General features: G+C 37.8%; 1 protein-coding gene across 1 annotated transcript in view; it reads right to left on the minus strand.

The window, feature by feature from the left end:
* LOC110452246 (FK506-binding protein 5-like) overlaps positions 1-17,957 on the minus strand; it is a 65,090-nt gene extending 47,133 nt beyond the window's left edge. The window contains exon 1 of the mRNA XM_021500633.1: positions 17,662-17,957. The gene's annotated coding sequence lies outside the window, so the exon portion shown is untranslated. The remainder of the gene's footprint in view (positions 1-17,661) is intronic.
* Between the last annotated feature and the right edge of the window lie 2,057 nt (positions 17,958-20,014).

A 20,014-nucleotide genomic window follows, 5' to 3' on the forward strand; every position in this document is an offset into this window, starting at 1 on the left:
AACACGTTTGTGTTACACCTTTCTGTCGTCATTTTTACCATGGCAACCGATTATAGTCGCGATTGTTGATGTAATGTCGACAGTGAAAGTTGAAGTTTTTCCGCATATCTCGAGTTTGTGAGCTGTAGATAGGAATAGTCATATGCAAATCAGGATAAAAAAAAATCAAATGCTGAAAACTATTATTTATCAAACAAACATATTTGAATGATGGGAGAAAAAAGAAACACCTTCTACCATGAGAATGTAACAAAGAAACCCTTTATTCTTTAGGTGATTTTTTGGTTGTCTGACCGTCGGCAGATTCTCGGGTTAGACAACCAAAATGATCACCGCTCTTGTTGGAGATATTTCTGCCACACCCTCAAGGTAGGGTAAGATTATACCATGTATTATTCCCTGGACGATAGACAATGCATGTTGTCATTGAAATGTACATATTGCAATAAGTTGAATGTAAAATCTGACTAATGAGCTGCAGACAAGGGCGCGGTGCTATCTCCAAAGTATTGTTGTAGCGTGTTGTCAATAACAACCATGATAATCAAGTGCAGTTCTCGCTGTGTAAAGTTTATTGACTTTCATGTTCTGGCATGGCAACAGTTGACACTAGCCTTGATGTCAATGGCTTTGTCCACTTGCAACCCCTCAATAATGGGTGGTTTGCGTAAATAGCATGACTTGCAACGTATTTTATCGATACGCTATAGCCACCATTGTCTTTTCTTTGCTTGCAGAACACACGGTGCACATTTTCTGTTGACTGCACATAATTTTCAATGGACGTCAAACAAAAAGTCCAAATCGATATATCGATGATTCAAGAAAACGTTAGTAACAAGGAGCTGTCATAATCCAATCACAAGCTGAGTGATGCCGATTTCAAATCAGTAAACAAAATAAGTTCTTTCCGGGAAACAAGATCGATAAAACGCTTGTAAGTAAGGCAGCTCATAAGCGCTTCTTTTGAACTCCAGGCTAACATGGATTTCAGACCAAATAAGACAAATGATATCTTAGTTTGTTGTTGACAACGGTGTAGATTAAGGACGAGGAGAATTAAATTACGCACCTCACGGATTTGTTTGAATACCATTTGATTGGTTTCCATGGACACAGAAATTGCCTGTCATGATTATAATTTCTTTTCACAATTCAATAGATTTTTGTTTTTTTATTCACATCAGAGTTGTCGACTAGTCAAACATTACCAAAAGAGTAGGGTTTATTTAGAATTGAACAATGTGAAATGACAGTCAAACATCGAGAACTTTGTAAGCTTCGCTGATCCTTATATCAGTTTATAAAATCATAACGGATTTCTGAATATTAATAATAATAATAATAATTGGAGGTTCTCATATACCGCTTTATCAAAACCTAGTTCGTAGGTCGTCTCAAAGCGGTTCACAAATTAGTATCCGTGGTTATAGGGCCTTTGCGACCAGCTAATACCTTTCTCAACTCCCATGGGAGCATACAGCCGGAGCTGCCATTTCGGCGCTAACATAGCATTGAACAATTCTAGCACTGCCCAACCACGTACTCTTTTACAGCTGAGTAGACTGGAACAAGCGGAGTAAAGTATCTTGCTCAATGATACAACACATTGCCGTGCCGTGGCGCGAACCCGCAAGCTTTCGGTCACGAGACCGGCGTCCTACTACTGGTCTACCGTGCCTCCAAGAATAATCTGGATCACGTGTTGTACATTTCTTTACTTCGAAATGTTCGTTGTTCCTTTTTACTGCTTTTACCAAAGAATGTTGATTGCTATGTCTGTTTCATGCAACATAACATGTTGTTACCTGACTCGCTATATAAATGCATATTAATCAATTTCGACTGTTTCCCAGACAATTCACCAAACGAACTATAGCTAATGTGTGCTACCGTAAAACTGTTGACTGGTCACCGTAAAACTGTTGACTGGTCACGTGAAACTGTTGACTGGTCACGTGAAACTGTTGACTGGTCACGTGCAATTGTTGACTGGTCACATGTTAGGTAATCGAACGCACCTATAATTACAAGCACCCCGATGATCAAGCGTTTTTGGTACTGGATTGTTGACGGTTGTCTGTCGGTAGATTTAAACATCACATTCGACATATAACTTTTTGGTTTTTCATTGGTCAAGTAACAAAACAGTTGTTACATGCCTTATCAGTCAACAGTCAAAACCATTTTCCCTCGGAGTTGGGACCCACCAAATGAACTGTTTCCCTCGGCCTGCGGCCTCGAGAAACAGTTCATCTGGAGGGTCCCAATTCCTCGGGAAAATAGTTTTGACTGTTGACTGATAAGGCATGAAACAACTGTATAATGTTTGTTTCGGTATCGTTAATAATGTTAAATTGTTTACGAATTAAACAGAAATTTATTTTCAGAGTTCGAGTAATTATACAAAAAATGTACAGGAGTTATCGCTCTTCGTACGTTAAAGCCAGATGACGTGTTAACAGGAGTTACCGCTCTTTGTTTGGATAACCCGTATATATTGTAGAGGGCAGTTACGATTGGGGCATGCGCACCGGCTATCGGCACCACTCCCTTTCTGTAAACTGGCGAAGCGATTACCACGTTGTCGATCATCATTCGCCGGCTTTAAATCTTGTAAAAAATATATGTTGGTACTCCTGCGAGAGTTGATGGAGATATATCTAATGGTTATACTCTTGCGAGAGTTGGTGGAGATATATCTAATGGTTATACTCCTGCGAGAGTTGGTGGAGATATATCTAATGGTTATACTCTTGCGAGAGTGGTATTTGTGTTTTATACAGGTACTTGCAAAAGTCTGCAAGGTCAGACACCGCAATTAGCTTTATGTCCGGTTCCTGCGGGAAGATATTTAGCATCTGGTATTGCTTTTGCGTCTACTTGTGATAATTATGTCCTGCTAAGGTTTTTCCTGGGGGACGACTTTGTGTTAATTATATCATGCCAAGGATTTTCCTGTGTGAGAACTTTGTAAACCTGCCTGCCATGTTTTGAGGTTGTACATTTTTATTCCAATTTTCATTGTTTGGTTTTTATTTACACGAGAAATCATATTATAATAATTGAGTTGGCTATATTAGGTCCATTGACGTAGTGCTCAGTCCGCAGAGCCAGTGTAACTTATTAATCACGCATTTTCGAATCACCCCACGAAACACTTGATAGTTGGTGTTTATTTTTGGATCAAACTGTTTTTCGTTTGCAGGAATTGCCATTAGAGAATACACACGCCGTGGGTGGAGAGTTATCTAAACCGGAAACTCATTTGTTTCCGACGCTTAGGGCACTATATAGTAAATATATTTGCATAATTGATAAACGAATTACCCTACGGTTTAAACAACAACCACGTGGTTCTTACACCTATTTGTCTGCTTTATTGACGAACGATACAGTAATATATTGAACGTGGCACTATTGATAGTTTTTCCCCAAAACGACAGGAGATTGCCAGCTGTCTGTCAGATATATAGTCAGTAATCTTTGATGTAGGTCTGTTTGGCCTATTAGCACTTGTTAGCGATGGTCAATATGATCTGACACATCTTCTGTAGGTATAGTAACGTTAGCAATGACGAGGACACACAACTCTAAACATATCGTCATCAAGGTATCCAAGGACAAATACATTTGTACATCCCGAATTAATGGACCATGCAAGTTGTCGATAAAATAAGATCAATAAAATTTGCTGATTGGTTGATTATTTATGAAATGTTTTTGTACAACATGAACTTTTTGTACTACACGAAAACCGCAAGTGGTTTTAAGATTAAATAATCAAAGTACGTTACAAGTCCGCCGCATTGGGAATTTTATAACTATCTTTATTGCGCCGACGGGGATTGGTGGTTGCTATAACGTATGCCAATAATATAAGAAAATCGGGTTAGACTTCCTTAGAGACGAGTAATTTTTCTACTTAACCCACTCTCTCTCTCTCTCTCTCTCTCATTATTTCGAAAAATAACAATTTACGTTTTGTGAAATTAAATTTACTCTTTTAGTTTTTCTTTCTTTTTTACGCTTTATAATCGAAGTGACACGTGCTTCCTATTTTAGACTGATCACCTGGGCTCATGGGATATCGATTACGTTCACGTGACATTACAACGATATGCCATGCATATATTAATAGTTTGAGGTGTAATCCGGATATTAAATGAGAAAGTCAATTATACAGATCGACTCCGATATCACGCACAGAAAGCGTGTTTACTTATTTAGGTTATTAAGTGTAAGTGTTCGTTAGATTGGTGTCTTAAATGATACACTATGTACAAATGTGACGTGGATATTGATATCGATATTGCATGATACTTGTGTAGCGTGAAGGTTGGTACCGACATGACGTGATAAAGTGCGTGATGTGAAGATTGATATCGATATCACGTGACATCTGTTTCCTTTTCTCTCTGGACTTCTGGGCAAACTCCAAGAAAATATAAAACTTGACAAACACTTCTTGCAGCCTTGTAATTTATCTCTTCCGGAAGTCAAAACTCCCGTTCCAAATTTCAAATTGGACGGCTGTCTGGAAATTAATATCAAATACCAACAAATTGTATTTGACCGTCAGGTATTTCCGGAATTCAAAATTATTTTTCTCAACCTTCCTTACCGGTTTGATACTATTTATGTATTTAATAATTATGTGTGTGTGATGTGTTACGTCATGTCGACTTCACCGTCTAAACAAAACCAATGATATATTTACGTAAACCGCACGTGAAACATTTAGCCATAATATATAATCAATTCATATTTATATTCAAGATGTTCGTCCTTGTTAAAAAAATCGCTGCGCAAACTATATTACAATACTTGAAGAAAAAATATTTCTTTGGTTACAGGTCAATAGCCTATACTGTATTCTTTAGCGTTATCGTAAGAAGCGACTTATGGGAGTTCCCTACTCATTGGACGCTTCCATCTATATGTCCGTCTAACTGATAATGATTTGCTGCCGACAATGCAACACTACGAATATGTATGCCAGTCACTCATCTTTCGACGGTGCCTCCTTTGACAACCCTGTGTATCACCCATTTATGGTGGAATAATGCTACCATGTCCAAGTAACGCCATTTCTGCCTGATGACACTTCAAATCTGCGTGACACCAAAAATGTACGTGTTGGGACTAATAAAACACATTTGATACAATCAGGATTGCTTTTGGTTTGGTAGAGTTTAACGTCTTATCAACAGCCAAGGTCATTTAAGGACGAGCCTCCAAGTGTGCATGTTGGTGTAATTGCCCTCTTGACATAGCGAGGACCTGATGCCAACTTTATAGAGCAGAACCCTTATATAAAGATATACCAGTATATAAAAGGTATATTAAGACTATAATATCATTGATGTCCAATCTAACTATGCTTAAAGTGTTGTATTGTTATATAGTCCGGATTTAATGGCGTTATATAGATTATCTACTTAACGTCGGAGCGGGACGGGGCCTACTGGGCTGTGAACAGTAAACTATATCGACGTCCCAAGTGTTATCTACGACAAGACCGTGCTGAATTGCAACCGTTTGTCTAGAACCGGAATCCAGAAACAAAACGGCTCGATCGATGTTTCCTCCGACTGTGGTGCACTGAGGGATGTTACTTCATTTAGGGATCTTGGTATTGAGAAAAGGTTTAACCTAGTAAGATAATCATGCAAAAGCGACAAGTCTGTAATCCCAAATGCTTAGTTTTCTAATACATGTAGCTTATATTGATTAAAGCTTCATCGCTTCAAAGCATTATCCGTGCAGTTGTAAGGTTTTATCATTTTTAGGTTTACTTGATGTAATTTAGCGTCATATTGAATATTAGAACCTAAATTATATAAAAAATAATCTGAAAATGTCATGAATACAATGCAAGCTGAACCTTATGTATATGTACTGTTTCTATACTTCAATAATATTTCTGTCGTTAGTATGCCCCACTAAACATCGGGTACCTTTGCAACAATGGACAGGTAGGTAAACAAATGAAATTAACTTGGTACTACAACCATGATCACAGGATTCAGGAACCGCGATAACAATGCCGATGTCAATTTCTAACAAAAGCAAGTGATTTTCATCAAACAACATTAGTGACGGAAAGGTCAATTTAATTAGATTGTCTACAAGTTTTGTTTGCGTTGGTATTATAAATACTGTGAACACTGGGCAATCAAATTGGATCCTCAAGGCAGATTATTTTATTTTGGGCTATATACATTTAACGTCTAATGGTATTGCAAAATTGTAATACGATTCAGCAAGTCAGAAATTTGCAAAAAATTAGAAAAGTTTTTTTTCCTTCCTTTTTAGACAAGACTTAACGTCTTTAAATGGAAATATATTCTCCTGAGCTGGTAAATGATGTATACATATATATATATATATTAATTATGTGCATTATTGTAGAGTGTAGTGTTTTAACTATTTATACTAGATCACGTGATTTTTCATACAAATATTCCTCCATGACGCGCATCTTGTTAAAACATATTTCTATTTGGTATTTGTTTTAGCCCCATTACCACAACTGCTTAAATGTCGGAGTCATTTCGATTTAACAATCGACATATTTATTACGTTATCTGCTTAGAAATTGTGACGTCATTCATTATTCTTTATGGGGAATCCACTATTACGAACACTCCCTTGTTCGAGGAGATGTCCTATAACTGCAGACCTTCATTGGACAGCTCTATTTCAGACTAGGTTCCAATCTATATCTGTCTAAATAATTGGCTGATTTAATCCTACGTTGGTAGTATTCATGAATATAAATGGCACACAGCTCTCTTTTAATCCTAAACTGGATATGCTCAATCTACAACAAGAAAATGAGTGTGACACTTTAGTCCTACAGTCGACTCCAACATTATTGATTCTTTTAGGAAATTCGTGAACACGTCTGGAGGATCGATCTCGTGTATACTTATCATCTATAGATGTCTGTCTCAGCTCATCCTATCGAATACAGACCTATGTAAACACAATCGCAACAACTGACGCTCAGGTGCTATCAGTTTCCTCATACATATTCAACTGTATATGATTTTTATTCCAGAATTAATTATTGATGTTTTGCTATTATTGGCTTATTGTATAAAATGATGTACATATTTCGTTACCGTGAAAAAAAATCACTCACTGTGACATCATGTCATTCTGAGGTCCTAAAATGAAATATCACTATTACGTCTTTGCGTACTGCAGCGTCTTCTTCTCTTGTGAGCAGGTATTGATTGTTACGTCGTTTTCTCAAAAATTGATGACGTTACTATCACAAACAAATGACGTAAAACGCAAAACCTGCTCACAAGAGAAGATAACTCTGCAATACGAAAAGACGNCGCAATACCTGCTCACAAGAGAAGGTAACTCTGCAATACGAAAAGACGGAATAGAAATTAGACCAACGTCCAGAAGGCGATATTGAGCAGTAAGTTGATGATCATGCAACGACAAGCTCGTTTTGACAATATCTCCTAATATTCTTTTTATCATATACGAAACCCGAAGAAAATGTCCGCATATTCTTATGGCGCTTTCGTTTATCGCGATATTAACTGTTAAACCGGTTGGACCAGAGTTGTTCGATTATGAACTAAGGTTGGAACTAGAATATGATGCTGCTTTCAGACGAGCCATGATGCTTAAACCTCTGCGGGTACGCCATGATTTATACCCGAGATTGTTGCAATTGAAAACAGACACATTGGTTGTTCCGCATAAAGGAACAGGATCAATCTCAAGTGAAATGAAAACTCATTTTTGTCTCTCAAAGACGATATCTCAGACAGAAATAAGACGGATTGAAACCTAACTGACCACCCAGCTGAACCTTGTATCACCTTCTAGGTACCTTCTCTGATCAGACTGTTGGGGATTCTACTTCATTAGGTACTTGTATACATGTACAGTGTATACGTTTATGCCGGTCATTAACGTTAGACTCACATGAAATATTAATGTAATATACAGGCACTGAATAGGTCTGAGAAGCGACAGAGGGAATAGCTGATTGGGTGAGCGCAGTCAGCGAGGACAATTTGGCAAATAAACCACTGTAAAGAGTTTTAAGGTTGTAGATTTTGATAACTTAAAATACAATTCTAATGGCCAAGTATTAGGTAAAACGTGACTGCCAATTCTTAACCATTATTTTTTTCTTTTAGTTTTAAAAGAGTTTTTAAGGGTTATAATTACCTTACATAGCATAGCCCCTTTAATATTTCACTTGGCCTTTATGTTTCTGCAGAGGGCAAGTTTTACTTCTCGACCAATCAGCACCCTTGATTTCTCGACTGTATATTTGTAAGGTACCGTGCTAAATGAAGATATCTTGTCCCTCCGGGCCCAATAGCTCGAGTTAGCATGGTACCTACAAATTGCCTTCTAACCCTTACGTAGACGGTCAGTAATATAACTGACTATACGTAATGATAACATGACAAAATATCGTATAGTTGAATTAAATTAGAATAATTATAATAATTCGAGGTTCTGATATATACTGCTTTATCAGAACCTAATTTGGTTGCAACCAGCCAATATCTTTCTCAACTCCCTGGGGATCATACAGCCGGTACTGCCATTATCGCGACCACAGCTAGCATTCAACAATTCTAGCACTGCCCAAACCACGTTCTCATTTACAGCTGAGTAGACTGGAACAAGCAAAGTAAAGAATCTTGCTCAAAGATACAACATAGTGCCGTGCCGCAACTCTTCGGCTACGAGCCCGGTGTCCTACCACTAGACTACCTATAATAGAGATACAAATATTTCTGAGTGAAAAATTGATTAAGAGCGATAATGTTGATCAAGAAATTGTTTAAAGGGGTTGCACAGTACATCACTATTACATTAATTACGTTTTTTGCAGGAATTGCATAATTGGGGCAAATATGATTTTGAAGTTATTTGAAAATTCTATTGAAGGAAAGGATGGTGTTAATGTTTTTAAGGATTGACTGAGGTCGACGGGTGAGCTTATGTTATTTAAATGTTTGTCTGAGTGTGACTATAATAGAGTTCATCGAACGCCTGATTGAGTGTAATGATAGTAAAATGTTGTTTGAGGAATCGATTCAGGATGGTGATAGTAATAGCATTGTTTGAGTAAATGATTAAGGACAATGGCGGTGTTTATGGAGGAGACACTTAATATTACAGGTGCGAAGTCTCGAGCATCATCCGGGTCGTTCGATAAGGCTTGACAAAAGAGCTCTCTTCCACCGCGCATTTGATGAGGAGATATAGCTTATCATCTGGGGCGTTAGATAGGGCTTGACAAAAATGCTATCTTCCACGGCGCGTTTGATGAGGAAAGATAGCTTATCACTGCCTATGACAGGGAAGAACAACATTGGACGGTGCTTTTTCAAAGTAGCATGTCTTTAAAAGAGAAAAACAATATTTGTATTATATATTCAACCATAACAGGCAATTATAATAATTGCCTTTTGATACAGACAATTATCACACGTACATTGCTACGTGTAGTATCATCGACGCTTTCTTCCACCTGTTGTTGGGTCTGTACTTCGGTTTGTGTAGATATTAAAAATGCTAACTTACACCGCCAAACTCAGTAGCGTCCAATTTCTGAGGTAAAACAGCAAGAATTCATATTCTAACCCACATTTTTTTCACTTTTTATTTTTAATTATATGCGTACCATTATAAAAACAAAAACAAAAACAGAAAACTACCAGAACAAAATATGTTGCTATGGCGTAAACACTGCAGATTAAACTGGGGTGTTTGCGAAGAGGAAAATCAATAAAACTCTACAAGAAACGTGTCCAATGCCCTCCGAGTCTGATAATGAGACATTAAAAAGCAAATTGATGTTGATGCCGCTACTTTATTGATGTAAGAACCCACAAAGGGTCACCGTTAGTACAAGATAGCAAAACGACTTAAACAGCTTCTATTGATCACAAGACGACTTCCAGACAAATATTTGATAAAAATCGACAAAAAGTAGGATAAACTGTGAAATTAAATGATAAGCTGGAAAAGTGACAAAGGTAAAGATAACATTGATAATTATTTAGCCAGTATAGTGGTTGTTTATCATGTTTTCTGAAAGAAGCTAGTTAATTTCAAACTGTATTATGGTACAGGGCTAGCCGAGTTAGGCAGGTTTCTACCAGAACATTTTACGCACGATTCTACTCTAGTTTTTCTTAAGTGTCCTATTAACAGTAAACTCATTCACTCCTGAAATTTTATAATGAACTATTTCAACCGTTGAATTGGAAGAGTTCAAATGTGTCTTTAAGGGTAAACGAGTTAAGGACGTACATATATATGTACCTCCCTGTGTGTAAAGTATCCATGTGTGCTGGGTAGCGGTATGTTGGTTCAATTGCCCCCTTGCAATGTCGCGGATCTGATACCGAACCGTGCCGGAGGCACTAGGCACAGTATACCACCAAGACAATAGGCTTGGTTCAAAAGCTTATGTATCGACCATTTTCTATAAGTGAACCCGTATTAGCCGAAAACTGATTATTACAATCAGAATAACTAGTATCTATGTATTATGGTTAAGACCTCTTTAATGGTAAATCCCGTTGCGACATACATGTACTATTTATTGAAGGGATAGAGAAAAAATCAGAGGAATTTTATTTTATTGAGCTTGTTTTTTTTGTTGTTTTGTTTTTTTAAGATACTAAAAGGTACTGACGTCATTGTACAAGGAAACTTACGAGACGTGATACAATCAAATGACACATGGGATTCCCTTATATTTTAAAATAAGTTTGTTCCCTTAATCGCCCGGCTTTACAACCATAAAGGGTAACTTGAACTGACGGTGATAGAAACCACACATTTTCCGTAATACGATTTGCCTCTCCCTCAAGATGAGGGCAACCACAATACACATTATACCGTAATATAATCAGGCACTCTCTGGGGGAAGGGAATCGAAAAACTTTATATTCTTGCATCTACTGATCAGTCGCAGTATTGAAAACAACAATGCTCTGTGTTTGTAATACATCTATCATGTATGAGATCAACTTTCAACCGTATCTATACATCATTCTGTCCCTCATACATTCTACACTTCATCTGTTCGTCAGACTACAGCGCCCTCTACTCTTCATACATCTCACATAAACAACAGCGTCCTCTCTGTCCTACTACGTCCGTCGTAAAATGTACTACACGTCCCATGTTCGTAAGACTACAATGTCCTCTGCTCGTCATACACCATACTTCACGTCCCCGTTAGTCAGACTACAGCGCCCCCTGCTCGTCATACAATGTATTATAGTCATCTGTTTGTCAGACTTCATCGCCCTCTGCTAGTCATACAATGTACTACACGTCCCCGGTTAGTCAGACTAAAGCGCCATCTGTTCCTCATACAATGTACTACACGTCCTCTATTAGTCAGACTACAGCGACCTCTGCTAGTCATGTAATGTACTACACGTCCCCTGTTCATCAGAATAAAACACTCTCTGTTCGTCATACAATGCACTACACGCCTCTGTTCGTCGTACAATGTACGAAACGTCCTCTTTTAGTCATACTACAGCGTCCTCTGTCTGTCATACTAGCGTCCGTAATAGAAAGTACTACACGTCCCCTGTTCGTCAGACAAAAGGGCGTTATGTTAAATTTCACCGAACATGCAACGTCTATGGTACATGTATGTATATGTATTTACAAAAAGTTCAATAAATTAAGACAGTTTTACGCTTTAACCGAAATACAAATCTTACAATATAACGTGAGAGGCTACAGAAAAAGTATCTTTACCCTTGTTACCTTGAATCAGTAATATACCACGACCGATCAAGCCATTTAATGGTCTTTACGGGCAAATACTATACCTCAAACGAATCGTCAAAGGTCATTAACACGATTTAGATACCATAACCGATGATACGGAGCTTTTAGTTGGTTGGTGAACGCAATTAATGTGTAGACGGCGGTACCATTGTTGATTGAGCCATATTGAAGATTAGACGGCAATGACGCATACCACAAACCAATGTCAAATTGAGACTCAGATGTCATTTAATTAAGACACTTAATTACCAATGAACACAGCTTGTCTATCCAATAAAGAACCCCCCCCCCCCCCCCCCCCCAGTTGTTCTCGTTCAAGTTTTATCCAACTGCTGTTGTACCTGACAGGATCCAAAGCGTTTTGTTCAGTAGACCTGCAATATGACACTGTTGCCCGTTTGAAGGCCGAAGTAGTTTTTGACAAATATGTCGATAACAGTCATGTGATTCTCCGAAATGATGCGATACTGATCCGTGGGCGTCTTGTATATGTTTAAATTGGCATGTTCATTTTAGTTTCGTCTAGACTAGCCCTTTCAATAGCACCAATATATGTGCTGTATGTGTTAATAACAACGGTGTTTGGTACGGAAACGAAGCCGGTCTCGCCATTCAATATCGAGTTCGGCAATGCGTTAAGAATAGACTTAAATTTTCCATGGAGATACGTGAACATGTGAATGTGAACGACTGATGAATATTTTGCTTGGGAGCTGAATTCAGAGTTACACCCGTCACAGTGTTGTCATCGATATTTCATTGCGGGAATCACGTCACGTGACGAGCTGTAGAAGTAATGATTTAAAACGGTTTAGCATCTGTTGATCGGTTGGTATTGGTCCTAAAATAGGTCTGGCAGGTACAGCTTGTCAATGGGTGTGGTAAACTTGGCTGTGGCGAGCATCAGTACATATACAATAAATACACGTTTCCCAGTTCACCAATATAAGACACTCCCGTAAAATATATATAGCCACACATCCGTGCTTTAAAGTACGAAACCGATGAATACGCGTGATTTATTTGGTTTCAGATATTAATACTATACTGATATAGTGGCATCGACGTGTATCGCTACGTCATAATCATCAGGCACATGTGGCGAGGGTAGCACCTTTTTGTTTTGTTCAGGTAGACAGGTAAGGAGGATGACGTCATATTTGCTTTAATGTTTTATGTTGAATTTGATACCAACTAATATATTGTAACCTAAATCAAGGCTTAGCGCTATGACTGATTAATACCACATTAGATATTTAAGTTAATGTAGGTGTAACTACTGCCATGCATTAATTAGGGTTGAGAGATGTAAGATTCGTGTTTAGTACTTTAGCGTAATAGTGTATATTTTAAGGAAACATTTACGAATTCCAGAGGCAACTCTCTCTCAAAGTACACGCCCTGCAACCTGTATACGATATAGCACAGGTGTTTGCAGGGTTTCTGTACCGGAGACTGCCTTTGACATATCGTATGCTTCGATATTGGAGACGCTGGCGGAAGCTTCGTTGAGATTTGTCACCACGGCGGAAATATAATAATCAATAACCTCAGGCCACTAGTGTTGTCCGTGAGGTGTGGTGTAATCATTAACATGATCTCCACGCCTTCACCGTACCTCTCTCCTCACTCAGACCTCGGCATGGTAGGCTGTAACGCTGTGTTATGTACCCCTTAACCGTGCCTCTCTTCCAAGCCGCACATCGTCACATTCGTTTGCAGCCAAGTGACTTCCCAGCACAAATTCATTTTTTTGGGAAGCGTTGTGTTATCAACACCTTCACTCTGTAGCTGGTACTAGTCGTTTTGTGTTATTTTCACCACAACCTTTCAATCCTTTGCTGTGTTTCTGTTCCCACGACACCATGTCATGATAGAGTATTAATGACAAACAGTGGAATATTCAAAAATGACCATTTTGTGTATCAATAGTTTGGTATTCTGGTATCTGTATATGCAGATACCATGTTTAGTGGTGCTCTTCAGGTTTCCGGAATAAACATTTATATAAAAGAAAAAAACACCAATGCAAGGTGTTTTGCTTTGGTTGTCTCGGGAAAGTCAATACAAACTACCATGACTCCCTACCCAAATCACAAAATCATTGCAACCCGTAGCAGATGGAAATACACACCAATGTACTGTCGTTCCCCTTGTCCACACCTCACCCTGCGTATACCGCAAAAACAACACACACAAAACCCCCATATTGTCTGATGAGACCTCAGACAATGTTGAATATATGCAACCCTTTTATCGTAACAGCGTATTTACGGCCACATGCACCGCCTCCAATCTACCTAGCAGAATTAGCAGGTACGTTTTTTGACCCGTAATGCCCTTGTATGCATATATACAATCTTGACTTCACGCTGATGAAAATCAATACTCGGTCCTCGATTCAAACTGCATCTATGCAAAGCTTTGAAAAATAAGAAAATGTGTACGTGCCTCGCTCGCAAGAACAAAATATGACCTAAAAAAATAACTGGCTTTTGTAATATGTTCAGCTCCGTTTTGGAGCCACATATATGTTGTGACTATACGTCGTCTCCATAAAATCAATCAAATATTCATTAGTGTTTGTGGTGAACTAGCGTACATGTTGACAATGAAATACCCAAGCTACATCGTCATATGACCCATTGTAGTTCTTGTCAATTATTTTAAAGTCCATCATGTTATATTTTAGTGTAAAAAAAATTCTGACATGGCTGGGACGGTAAGTAAATAATTTTGCAAACAGTTTGGTATTAAAAAGAATCATTCTGGTGCCTCAATTATGTCACATTGGTCGCCCCTTCGAATTAAAGTGTCGTCCCCTGATAGTTCCTGGATATTTGATGAAGTGCATTCTTGCGGTAACCTTTATGAATATAGTAGCCATGCATTGGCAGATTCATAGGCAAATATAGGAAGATTTCAGAAATTCCATGGTCTGTACCTGCGTTCAAAATGGGCAAAACTATATGCAAAGGAAATTCACCAAATAGGTTTCTCCTGATGTCAAGAATACCCCTCTAGGTAAAACAATGCGATTATATTTTAATAAGAGGGCATTTAATAAACCGGAAGTTGCTTCACGTGTAAACAGGTGTATCACGTAAACCATTCAAGTATGCTTCGATCTCCGATGATATCATATGACTCCCTTTGACTCGCAATGAAGAAAGGTTTTGCAGTCGATTTGCAGGATAATCGTTCTGCTTCTGTGTCACAGGCAATCACAGATGTTCTTCGTAAAATGTTAGGTTGTAGATAAGACATCTAAGTAGATTCATAAAAAATGTTGTAGTATAAAAACACAGTTGCAAAATAAGTGTGCATTTTACTATAGAGATCTTCATCAGCCGGAATCCCGGGGGGGGGGAGGGGGACCACAGACCTTTCTGATAGCATGAAAATGCCAATACCTCTTCGTTTCTTCACATTTGATACAGACCAAAATGTACAACTTGAACAATCGTGTATTAGGGTAAGTAAACGTATGTTTCTTGGCTATTCCAAATGGTAACAGTAGTACGGGGTCTTTTCATCAGATTATGAGTCAAGACAAAGAGACAACGAAGGAAATCAAGATCATGTTATCTAAGAAGAGTGTACGAGTGCTGAACAATGACGCCATTTCAGATTGAATGACACTCAATGATGAAGATCTACTAAACACCTTAACATTTCATCTCTTCACTACACCCCCGCTGTACTGATACAGCAGGGGATTAAGTGAGTCAACATGCCATTCACAACATTTCCTTTTCATTTCAATTTTTTACGTTCTTACAGGTAACTAGGTACTAATATATGTTTCTGTCTTGTTTACATCTCTACTCGAATTCCAGTAGGTGATCACTCTCTCAGTTGAAGAGGTTGATCACCACTGCATTTAAAAGTACAATATGCACATGGAATAGCTGACGAGAAGATATTTGTTATAATTGTCTGCATATTGTTTCTCCGTATGTGTTCTTATTTGTCTATGACTGACTCGTCACAAAGGGAGGAGTGTACTTTGACTGGATAGCTGTATAATGTAGTAGTATATAGATGATAAACAGTTTATCTCACTGCGTTTATAAGGGTTGCTGTTTTCACACCGTATTTGCTATGGTATCACACTGTTTTCAAGGATTGTTTCGTACTTAAATAACATATTTGGTACACCTGCAGTGTCATCATGAGTTTATGTACGTCCTCGCGATGTAGAAACTGTTCTCACGGCAATGTGGCAATCCAGTATGATTTAAATCTGGTACAAAATTGTTGACAATATGCTAACAAAAAAACCTTTCGAAAGATTTTACAAAAGTGTCATCCTAACCGTCATTCTAACCCACAATCAATAGAACTAGGGAAAAGGTAACAAAGAACGATTAACACGGAGGCGCTTAAAAAGTACAGAAAGAACAATACAGGATGGTCAAGACTAGTAATGGTCCCCTTCGACACTTTCCATGTAAATCTAAGTCAAATCTAAGAAATGTCGCGTCCTCAAAGTGAGACCTGGGTCAGTGACAACAAAACAACAAGACAAGATAATGAGCATAAGTAAAGAAATAACCTATTTTGAAATGAGATAATGAAGGCGACCATGAGCTTTGTCCGGTATCTTTTGAAACACTGTCTTGTAACTTTGTCTTGCAGTAGTCGACATCTATCAACACAGTCATGATATTCGTAGAAACGCAGAAAGCTCTTGAGTACCAGATCAACGGCGCAATGTACAATGTAACGAGCGAAGGTAAGAGAAACAAACAGAGGGGTTACAATAAAAAAGGGAAAGTTCACGATTATAAAAAACAAATCGTCGCGCTTATCAAACAGCTTAGTTGTAAGTTGTCCCTCTTGGGCTTGAAGTGAGTACAGATTCGGGAAAGCAGCTGAAGGAGAAAATTATGTAAAGTTCTTGATTTCAGATTCTTAGTTTCTTATTTCTGAAAGCATATCGTAAATTCTTCTGAAATGGAAAATTGGCTAGGTTTTTGTTACCTGTTCTTATTATTTCTTCAATAGATTCAGTTTACCATATGAAATATAAGATATTGTCAACAAGGACCTCAGTCATTTTTCCGATTTCATCCTGAATTTATTTCATTTTGGCATTTTTGTTTTTAATTTATGTAATATGGAATTGTTATTCATACCACACGTGTTGTAACCAGAACCATTAACAATAGTTACGTTGTGGCTTTTAACATATGGATATTGTTTGTCACATCTAATCATTCTAATTCGTTGACTCGACGTAAATTTTCGTCATATTTATTTGTTCCTTTCCTCAGATGCAATGGAAAACATCGTTATCACGTACGTTTCCAGTGATTCCTGAGAAAACCATTGCACTTGAAATGTGTCATAGAGAACACTTTAGTATTTTAGAACGGCTTCCTTTCATTGGTATATCGACAGTGTTGTAAGTTGCTTGGATTGATACGCCGTTTATCGAGCTCGAAAACAGGGTACATTTAAGTGAATCATAAACCATAATATTTTATGCAATCAGTAGATTGATGACCAAGAGCAAGCTATTGATGAAAACATAGCACGACTCTTTTTCAATACACAGAATATATTGTCAATGAATATGCATCATAGAATCCCTTATGGAGACCAAAAGATACTAACAAAACCGCTAATTAGAGACCAGTTTTTGTGAGGATAACATCCTCCCGTATAATCACCCAAGTCAAGAGCGGCCAAATTGGCCACCCCAACATTGTTAGCGGGCCGCAGACAGTCCAAAACCTCACGGGATTTCCTAGTGGATCAGACAGTTGAAACAGTCGATAATTGCATACTATTCATCAACAATACATGTAAGCTTCACAAATACGAAACACTCACCTATAATAGGGATTCCAGATGGTTAACTCAAATATCCACCTTAGGTAACTGTCCAGACTAACAAGGAAATCGTAACTGTCTAACCGTCAAGGACGGAAAATACAGAAGGTCCAGGAAAAATGGATGTCACCGCTTATATAGCATCGGTCCTTCCTACTACGCTGCTGAGCGACCGCGGGTAAATGTCCTCTGCGCGTGCTCACAATGTGAAACCGATTCCAGCGTGATGTCTGTATAGAGAAGCATGAACGCCAGATACGCTACAATCGATCGGTGGTTTGGCTGTGCTGTGACTGAAACGCGCCAGAACTCTGTACAACCATCGTATATTTGTCGTAAAAATACGTCTCTCTGCTTTGGTTTCATCTGCGTTAAAAACACGAATTGAATTAAAATGGGAGAGTTTTTGCGTTTAATGATCTCTGCCGACGCCTGAAGTGTGTGTTTGACATTATATGATAGAACTTGACAATTATTTTCTGGTATGTCAAATCGCATGTCTCATTACCATCGATGCCTGGGGCAGTTGTGGTATTTTCAAATCAATGGTTCATATCATACTAGTGTCAATAGCCACGACCAAATAAAATCTAAATCAATAAAAAATCAAGTGTTATCTAAAATATAAGTACCAAGCTATAAGGATTACTAGATATTGATTGGAATGAAATCGATCTACAATACAGTACACCAATTCAAATACTACTGCCACTCCCGAATAGGTTGTCTCCCTCCTAAATGAGACTTATTATGCACAATCCCCAAAGGAGAATTAATATAAATAAACACATGTTTCCTTTTAACGCATACAAACAATGCAATATAGTCATTGTAGGCAGAAAGATGATAACGCATTGTCATCATAAATAAAAGAATAATTCAATATGCAAGCGTGACCGTATGTTGCATAATACTCACTATAACTTTTCTATTTTGAAAAAAATATATATTCATTTATGTCATGGAACAAAAAAAGATAAGTTGGTATTATCCATGTACCTGGAATAATATTTTGTTGTTGTATTTCTTTTAATTCAAATATTACATTTTTTTTACTTATTATTATTTTGTGTCTTTTAATTTGAATGTTAAAAAGGAAGAAGATTTGTCTGGGAACTAAAATCATGTAAGTGATGCATTTGAAACTGTTAAATGGATAAACGATAATACACGACGCTGTTACCCTAGCCGCGAGAATGAGAACGTTAATGAACTTTTTGAAGCATTATGGACAGCATTACAATTGATTTAATTGATTTATATACACCATAAACGAAGATCAACGTGGTTTATGTTTCATGTTTGGTTTAGGTACATGTTTTTTAACGTCCTAATGCATCTTTAAGGTAATTTAGGACGTGTCTCCATATGTGTCGTGTAAGCGTGCATGTGTGTGTGTATGCAGGTGACAGGCTATGTTAGTGTGAATGCTTTCCTGTAATAGCGAAGATCTAACGCCGACTTAGTATTGGTACCGCACCTAAATATCATGACGAAGGCACCCAGCAGTAACCGCCCGATCACAATATACTGGGAACGGGTGAACCATTTGTTGCTATATCCTTAATGCTGAACGTTAAGCAGGGAATAACAACTACCCTTTTTAAGGAATTTGGTATGTCCCGGCCAGGGGACTGAACCAATCGCCTTCCTCATCTCGGCGAACGTTCAACATTAAAGCCGTTTAAGAAAAAGTATGATGTTTTAGTTTAGTTTTTAGTACTACCAAATCAAGAAAAATCATAGTTTATTGAAAGAAAATCGAGATGAGGCAAACAACCGAAGTTGTCTCTGTGTTTGGATAAAGTTATTAAAGACGAAAAGAGTGCAAGAGAATGTATTGAAAGCCGGGTTAATTTCCTTCTGTTTCTGTAGCAAGAGATAGTTATATGAAGGCAGACTCCAGTGCCAAAACCTAGAGGAACTGTTATCAAAACAATAGCATTCTGGAAATACATTATTTGAACCTGAAAAAGAGGAGGGGACAGGCAGGTAGCAGTACGTACAAATGTAGGTGAAATAAAAATGAATGTTTTGGGAATAACTGCTTGTGAACAATAAAGATATCTATTATAATATTTGACTATGTATGTCATTATTACTTTCAATAACGAATCATACCAGAGGCATGGACTACTGGGAACGCAGATATATATCATGATGATACATATTAAGGAGAAAATAAAGATACTTACAAATACATCTATTTAATCGGTCTGAAGGCTTGTTCAAATTAAAACTCAAACACTCAGCAGTAGATGCAGAATTTGTATTCTTATTATTGAATAGATTTATTTGCATTTCCGCTACAAGTCTCTACATTCAACACCAGAAACAAATTCATATATAGATT

The sequence above is a fragment of the Mizuhopecten yessoensis genome, unplaced genomic scaffold, assembly GCF_002113885.1.
Source record: "Mizuhopecten yessoensis strain PY_sf001 unplaced genomic scaffold, ASM211388v2 scaffold6505, whole genome shotgun sequence".
Classification (NCBI taxonomy): Eukaryota; Metazoa; Mollusca; class Bivalvia; order Pectinida; family Pectinidae; genus Mizuhopecten; species Mizuhopecten yessoensis.